The 8,153-nt window shown below is 36.1% G+C and overlaps 1 long non-coding RNA gene across 8 annotated transcripts; it reads left to right on the top strand.

Moving 5' to 3' along the window:
- The first annotated feature begins 14 nt into the window (after positions 1–14).
- On the top strand, positions 15–7,444 carry LOC107227109. Of its 8 annotated transcripts, none has more exons than XR_006904055.1 (13): positions 15–344; positions 658–744; positions 988–1,203; positions 1,593–1,922; positions 2,149–2,172; positions 2,284–2,487; positions 2,586–2,936; positions 3,679–3,847; positions 3,920–4,096; positions 4,541–5,496; positions 6,019–6,854; positions 6,969–7,098; positions 7,337–7,444. It is a non-coding gene; the product is annotated as an uncharacterized LOC107227109 (long non-coding RNA). The 8 variants fall into 8 exon arrangements; XR_006904053.1 differs by having other exon boundaries at positions 17–344; positions 2,045–2,172; XR_001525716.2 differs by having other exon boundaries at positions 17–344; positions 1,593–1,956; positions 2,045–2,172.
- The last annotated feature ends 709 nt before the right edge of the window (positions 7,445–8,153 follow it).

Below are 8,153 nucleotides of genomic sequence, written 5' to 3'. Positions count from 1 at the left end.
AAGAATAGTTTGTCCTACGACTCAACAGAGGCGCTAGTGGGCCTTATACGAAAAATCACATTGGTGTTTTATGAGACCTTCCGCTCTATCCCATCCTCTTTGGTGGTCCTCAAAAACCCGTCCTTTAATTAGTTCTCCGCTCTGCCACTAGCATCGCATGGGTCAAAAAGATCGTAAATATATATTAAGTGACCGATGGCATCGGTCACCCATCCCACCCATCCGTGCTTGCGCAGTAGAATGAAAAGTGACTATTTTTGTTTTATCAGTGCTTGCATGGAGACTAGGGTAAGTTTAATTTCGAGTTTTCATCGTACGATTCAACGTTTTCTTCTCTGAGTAAGGTAATTTCAATCATTTATTTATACATTTTTTTCTGTAAGTAGGTAAGTAAACGGACCATTCAGTAGCCCGGAAAATACCTGTTGAATGTATGTACGCATAAGGGCTATTTGAAATGGATTTAACAAAAATCCCCTAATTGTTTCTTCGTTGTTCAAAGCGGCGTGCAATAAGCATAAAAAATACGAAAGAAAAATAAGAGGACCCATATATGGCTGTCCATAATTTTCGTTTGTTTACCTTATTATCTAAATGTATGTAATCCTCGCCAAAATGATGAAAGGTTTTTTTTTAATTTGTTTTTGGTGTTTCTAGAATGCCGAAGACTTGTGGTGTACCAGGATGCGACAGCGGGAAATATCAAGATCGCTGCGGCCCATTTCTCTGTTTGCCGTACCTAAGGTGAAAAAATCAATTTTAAACCTCTATTTAGTTGCAACTATTTCAATTTTCATATGAAATTGTAATAGCTGCAACTATTACAAAAGGGACAAATTTATTTGAATTGTAGATAAAAGAATGTTACGATATAACCTAAACTATGAAAAAATTGCAATAAAAATAAAAAAAGATAAGAATTGTTGGGTATAACTACAAATAAGTTGTACTGAGCAAGTAAAATGAAGATTACCTTTGTAAATGTAGAGTGACCATCGACTCGAAGTATGAAAAAATGCTTTGAAATACGATCTTATAAAAACGCAGCACATTTGTCAGCTGCACTTTGCAGACAAATACATTCGGAAGAGCGAGACGATTAAATTGTTCGATGATACAATCAGCTGTGTATCTCGCGACCATTGGTCTTTAGAAACTGAAGCTGTACGAATGCTGCTCGTTCAACCTACGGAACGAAGCGAAGTAAGTACCAGACAATTTTATTTGCATGGACCGAAGTGAATTAAAAAAAGTACAAATGAAGTTAAATAATTCATAAATTTGGTAGAGTCGCAGGATAAGTACAATTGATACTGTGTTCCAAACACATACAGTCATATTTCCTCCTATTTTATTATTCCACAAACATATATGTGAGTATTGTTTTTTTTTATACTAGGGACTTTTCTGAAGTTTATTTTACTGTTTGTGGTATTAAATCATCTAAGTATGATATAAAGGATGTATGGTCATAAAATTTCCAACCAAATAGTTTTGGTGAGAATTTCAAGCATAATAGAAAATTACAAACATCATAGCAGATTATGTAACCGAAGAATATTATAAACATCTGCATAATCTTGATTACATAGCATTTTAGAACAACAACGTTCCTGTCGCGGATAGTGTCATGGAGCACGACGGCATAGTCGAATCAATCAATCGAGTTGGTGAGGAGGAGAGCATTTTAAATGACAGTTCTGCCAATAACAGCCTGGGGATGGAATCTAGTGAGATTCTAGAAGGAATGGTCCATGAAAAGATCACACGAGAATGTAACTGCAAACGGCAATCCAACATTCTCAATTCATGATTTGAAAGGTGAATTGTGTTTGGCCTTATCACCGGAGTCATGGGCTTGGAGTCAGCAAGGCTCAGACGTTTTATTTACGTATTTCGATCGATTAGACTTTTCTGTCCAGGTGCACTTTCTTGTTCATCAACATCTCTATACACGTAATCATACCACTCCTCCAGACTCGATTTTAGATTTCATGTTTATAATCGCAGAGTATTTTGCCCATAACGACATTTATTTTCACAGAATCAGAGTATTTCGAACAAAATTATCGATTTCAAGGACACCATAAAGTCTACGGCCGACATTCTCAGCTACATGAACACAGTGAAAAACTTGTCTGTTTGCAGGGGGACGGACATTGGAAATGAAAAGTATTGTTACTTACAATTAACAAATTAGTAGCAGTCGAACTAGTAAAAATAAATTGACCAACTTTGTTATGCTTATTGATTTTTATTATTTTAATACTTTCTTATGTTTAGGTGCAATCCTGAATGCATGGGAATTCTCGATGATACTGAATCGTACAAACATACGGTGCAGCGTCTATGGTGTATCCGTTGTCGGCGGCTTCGCAAAAAGTTATTGCAAATAGAGAAAAAAATTGTTCTTCAGAAGAAATATGAGGAGTCAAAATATACACTGCACAGTTGCAGCGACGAAAGTATCTCCGTTCGCAATGGAAGGTAATGCGAACATAGACATTTCTATATCTAAGGGATAAAATTAACAATGTGTGCATACGTCTTTGAAATACTCTAATGCGATTTTGATTTATTTACAGATTAAGATGATGAAGGCAAATATAGATTCCAGTGTGTTGGAAAATAATATTTCCGGTTTTCCAGATGCGCAACAAGAAGCGATTAAATCGTGCTTGGAGGCCTCCAAAGTTAAATCTCCCAACAGGCAGAGATACTCAACCAACTGGATATACGAATGTTTGTTGATGCGGATAAAAAACGCAGCCCTGTACGAACATCTAAGGGATCGACAAATTTTATCAGTTCCCTGCCGCAAAACGTTGAACAGATATATTCAAAAGATTAGCTTGTCGACGGATACGGATTTCAGGAAGCTATCTTCGAAGACTTACGGAAAAAAGGATCGCAGATGGAAAAATCTTTTAAAAGAGGTATCCTTAATGTCAATAACAAAAAATATTTAGAATGAATAAGAATGTATTTCCCTGAACATTTATCCAGTTTTTAAATATCTTTCGAATGAAATTTCATCGTACATTTTTAACATTACAGACTAGCCCGTCAATCAGTTCATTACCTGAAGTAAAAAAAAAAATTGAATACTTGAAAAATAATTTTACAAGCAAAGAAAAATATTAAATAAATCGTTCCCTTTGCCGCATTGCTGTGTAGTATGGAAAGTTTTTCTGGCGAGACGCTGAAATACTCCAAATGCCAACGTTTCAGTTATTTCTTGTTGCAGTATATTGGTATAAATTTGATTCTTATGAATCAAGCTTAGGACGAACACAGATTAGAAAAATAAAAATCAAAGAAAAACAATGTACTGATGAACCCTGACGTTGAGATTCCTACGATAAATGCGTAGTATACCTGAAAATATTGAAAAATGTATTTAGTAACGGAAACAAAAATAGATTAAACATGTGACGAAAAAAAGAATCAGAAAAAGGGCGTGAAAAATGAAAACTGTAATGCTTGATACTCACCTGCAAGATACTTACCTCTTCCAGTGACCAGTGAGATTCCTTTCCTTTGCCCTTAATACTTCCTCTTCACCAATATCTTGACGCGCACCTTCGATTTTATTGTATCTCAACCGAATCTTGCAGTATGAACAAACACATAAGAACATTATGTCAGTGTTATTAACATGGACTAATTAATATTTAGGTACCCTCCTAGTCGACGAGATGAAGTTGAGTGAGGCAATTTCATTTGGCCAGAAGACAATGGAGTTTGGAGGTTTCGTCGATTTAGGGAAATATACTCCGGAAAACAAAAAGCAACAAGAGCAGACCACGCGCTCGTCTTTATGTTTCAACCATTTCGAGGCATCTGGGTACAAGCTCTTGGCTGTTTCCTGAGCAATTTAATTGAAGTTAAGTAATAATTGTTTATCAAATTATTTCAGTTGTTCTCGCAACAAATTCGTGCCGCTATGGAAGTTTACGAACAGACATGCCCGCAATTGAAAGATTCCAAACCAACGAGGGCTTTTTCTGAGCGCGTTCACAATGTAATCATGGCGATGATGTTCAGAACGCCTCTCAATGCGCTTCCTCTATCCGAATCCTGTCCACAAAAGAAGGTACATAACATATAATGCATTATCGTTATTTTCCAAATATATCGTTGAAAAATCGCGTAACAATTTACGTCAATCAGTTTTTAATGATAATTTCGAATACGATTTTGATGATCTATTGAAAATCATTCGGGTGTTGCAACGAACGATCTGCAAAGAGTTACTGTGCTGAGTGCATTAAATTTAAGAAAATGCACAAAGAGCATCAAAGAGTTGCCAATCTTTTTGAACATTGTGTCAAAAATTTTATGCTGAAACACCGCTGTTATTATCGCTGTACCATAGGGCTCGAATTCGTTATTCGTCTGTTTGAAACGATTTTTTTCAAGCATTTATCTCTCGCAAATTCAAAAATTATATCACAATACGTAAATATTCGCGAAATATACTCTTTTGTTAGGAGATCAGTATTATTAAAACCAAGTAACATTTAACTATTTCTTCTAGCAATCTTTAACTGCCAGCTTCTAAGAGGTTCCCCAAGACGAATTTGGACATTCAACGTTGGATTTCCAATCATCGTCATTTATACGTTCTCGTACCATGGTGGAGACTGTGCTGAGATTGTTTTCTATGTTGTTCAATTCAATAAACTGTCGTTCGGATAAACTCGTTCATTTATTAGAGGATTGCTGCTCACTATCTAATGATCTTTCAGATCGGTAATACTTCCTTCGGACGATCGATGTGGACTGTCTTGACATGACATTATCCATGATCCTGAATTGATGGCTTGACCTTTTTGTTTTCCTTGCATGAATGTCTGCTCACTCTGGAATCCTGGTTGAAGTAATCCTACCTGGTGGTGCTGATTTTTTTTTATGTGCTCCGGGCGTATAATATTCATTTATACATTGCGTTTCTTCGTCCATCTGTGTGTTCGTATGTTCTTTTCGTTTCTTGTCTGGGAGCATTACATCGATGTTTATTTTGTCTCTTTTATCCAGCTGTGTGTCCATGTGATTTTTTGCGCTCCGGGAGCGTAACATCGATTTTTATTTTATGCTGTTTTTATGTATTTCTGTACAATAATCTCCCATTCCAATTTGTATAACACTCACCTCATCACATTATTATATTTTTTTCGATATTTACTGGGTCTGTTATTTTAACACTTGCAGTAGTAATTACTTTGTTAATTATGCTACTTCCTAATGCTTCCTCACAATAATCATTTTTCCATTCATTCCTGCTATACTAAATAGGCCATTTCAAGCTTCCTCGCGTACTTGAAGGAATGGGAGTCATCAGTTTCTTCGCTAAAAGAACTGCCAATATCGTCAAGTACCTTGAAAGGTTTGAAAGTGATCCTGGGAGCTACCCTCGAAATCTTGGATGCCTTGCCATCACGATCCACTTTTGAGTACCTTATGACCGCACGACTAAACCAAGACGCTTTGGAAGTAGGTTATACATTTTATTTTTTCATCTTTTTTGAAATCCCATATATTTATTTGAATGAACTCTTTATTTTATTTCTGCAATTGAAGCCTACAGCCCTACGAACTACTTCTCCGAACGTAAACCCTACATACAACGAAGTGGAAAACGACCCCGATCATCTCTTTAAAATAACATGCTCCTCGTATGCGATACCGATGTTTAGTTGCGCTCCACTCTCTTTGTTACCAACGCAAAGAATAGCGTATATCAAAGTCAGATTTGGTAAACATTTTATAATGGAACTTCGACAAAATGGAACAAACTTTTGGAGAAAAGCCGGAAACAACTGTTTTACTACAAAAATTGGGATCGTTTTTGACCTCGTTGTATAAGTCTAGAGTTAAATATTGTATGATTTATGCACTTGTTACTGTGTTCATTTGTATTTTTGTCATTCGTAAAGGATATTTTGCGATTCGCTAGTGCATTTCACCCTGTTGAACTTCATTCTATACGATTCATAACTGTACTATTGTTTTTAGAGGATTTTTAGTATGACGCGCAAAGCCTGTGGTAGAAATGACCATCCTGATCCGCAGTTCTTCGCTCAAATGTTTTGATTGTTGTGCAGCCACTCGTTAGTAAAGCCTCGAAGAGGGAGTAACGTCGAAGGACATGAGCTGCTCGAAACACTAATGTAGACGACAGGTTCGTTGGCTGCTGCATCAAAACCACGCACTGAATGGTTGCAAACCATTGACGACATGCTGGAACAACAAGTACGTGCCGACGAAGCACCCATGGAAACTTACCAGCGGGATCATGATTACTAGGTTCCATTGTCGATGGATTTTAGCACGTGGAAGGACAGCACGCACGACCATACGTACGTCACACGTACAAGTGCAGAAGTACAATGTTACATAGCTGGTTACGTTGCCCCAACAATGATGACGAAGCTGAAATGCTGCGACTGCATAAATTCCTTAAAATCTCGTGAACCAGGAGTTACTGATCCGACTCATGCAGCCATAAATCTTCTGGAGAAATTTGGAGGGTTGATCCGGCCTAGTGAGCCCTTGTTTCGGTTGACCGAATGCCTGGAATCAACTGTATTGGACGTTACTGGTAAATTCGGTATACACGTCGATATGATCCACACCATTCTCCAGAGAGCATCGGAAATTCAAAATCTACAATGGTTGGTTATGCTGATCACTACATGAGTTGCACAAGAAAGATCATTGACTTTTATATAATTATGAGAGCTTGTTTCCTTGTCAAATCGTACAACGCCAACCAGAATGAGAGTCGTATAAAAACGAAACGACTCCGCAAGAACGCGAAGCTTTAGATGCTACGTTGTGAATACTCGAAGGTGAACCGACTTTTTTCTTGACCTAATTAATTGATTTTATTAGCAAAGCTCATAATTGTATATACCTCTTCACAAAATCGTTACATCTTGTTTTCTGTTTTTTATTTTCATCAGATACTGTTGAAACTCGATTCTAACCTTCAATACGCGATGCTCATCAAACCGGTCATGTCGATTGACGATTTGGATGGGATATTTACTGATTACCGTTGAATATAAAATCGATTACGTCCTGGGAGTTAAGGTATTTATCAGGTTTTGCCATAACCGCGGAAGATATAATTTTTATACAAATGTAAGCTTTTTTAAAGCTAATTTGGAGGGAACAAGGGAACTTTGTTTTAAATCTACATTTTTCATTCGATTGCGTTATTTATTTGTTATTTTTAGTGTACATAGAAAATATTTCTTTGATTTTACTGTTCAGTCAAGGATTACACGTATTTCCCATCCAAAAACTGATTTATTGGGATTTTCAAAAGGATTAGGTTGTTGGTGAGAGCCTTTTCCAAAATCTCGACGATTTGGATCTTGATGATAAGGATGACAAAGATGATCTGGATAATGCTTTGAATAAAGAAACTAGACTTTATACGAGCAAAAATTCCTCTTTGGCTTTTGCTCCTTCTGTCCAGTTGGATAAAATGGTGTGGAAATCGTGCATGGAGAGAACAGATTATATCGAAACCGTTCTACGGGTAATAGTGCAGAATAAGTCTGTATGCAGCCGTACATAACTCAGTTTTCGATCCTATAAATAAAACTTTGTTTGCGAAAAAAAAAATTGCATTTGTTATTTTATTTACGAGTTTTCTTCGCAAATTTCTTGCAATCGTTGATTTTTTTTTTTATTTTTGCAGAACGAGTTGTGAATCGTGTAGGATTACACTATTCCGAATTTCACGATTTGTATTGTTCCTTTCAATTAAAATTATTCATATCAAGTCAATTAGTTTAAAAAAAAGTAGTATTGATGGATCTGGTAGAATAAAACAATGTGAAATTTCTACATTTCATTATTCAAGCACAATTTTGCAATTTAGCATAATAAAGTTTTTTTTTCATTCGCGGCTGAACAAAATTAAATTAAACTAACCAAATAACAATTTTCAAGAATTGTCAAAACTTTTTTTTCACAAAATAAGGGGACAAAATTGTCCTGAGCTTCTCTCGATTCATTACGCGAAAATGAAAGATTACAGATTCCTAATGTTTCAGCTTATTTTTATTCAACGAAATTTGATACACCCATTTTAATAAATATAATAAATTAATTAACACTGCACATTAATAACAAAA

Source organism: Neodiprion lecontei, chromosome 4 (genome assembly GCF_021901455.1).
Source record: "Neodiprion lecontei isolate iyNeoLeco1 chromosome 4, iyNeoLeco1.1, whole genome shotgun sequence".
Classification (NCBI taxonomy): Eukaryota; Metazoa; Arthropoda; class Insecta; order Hymenoptera; family Diprionidae; genus Neodiprion; species Neodiprion lecontei.
This window is presented reverse-complemented; position numbering and strand designations above follow the sequence as displayed.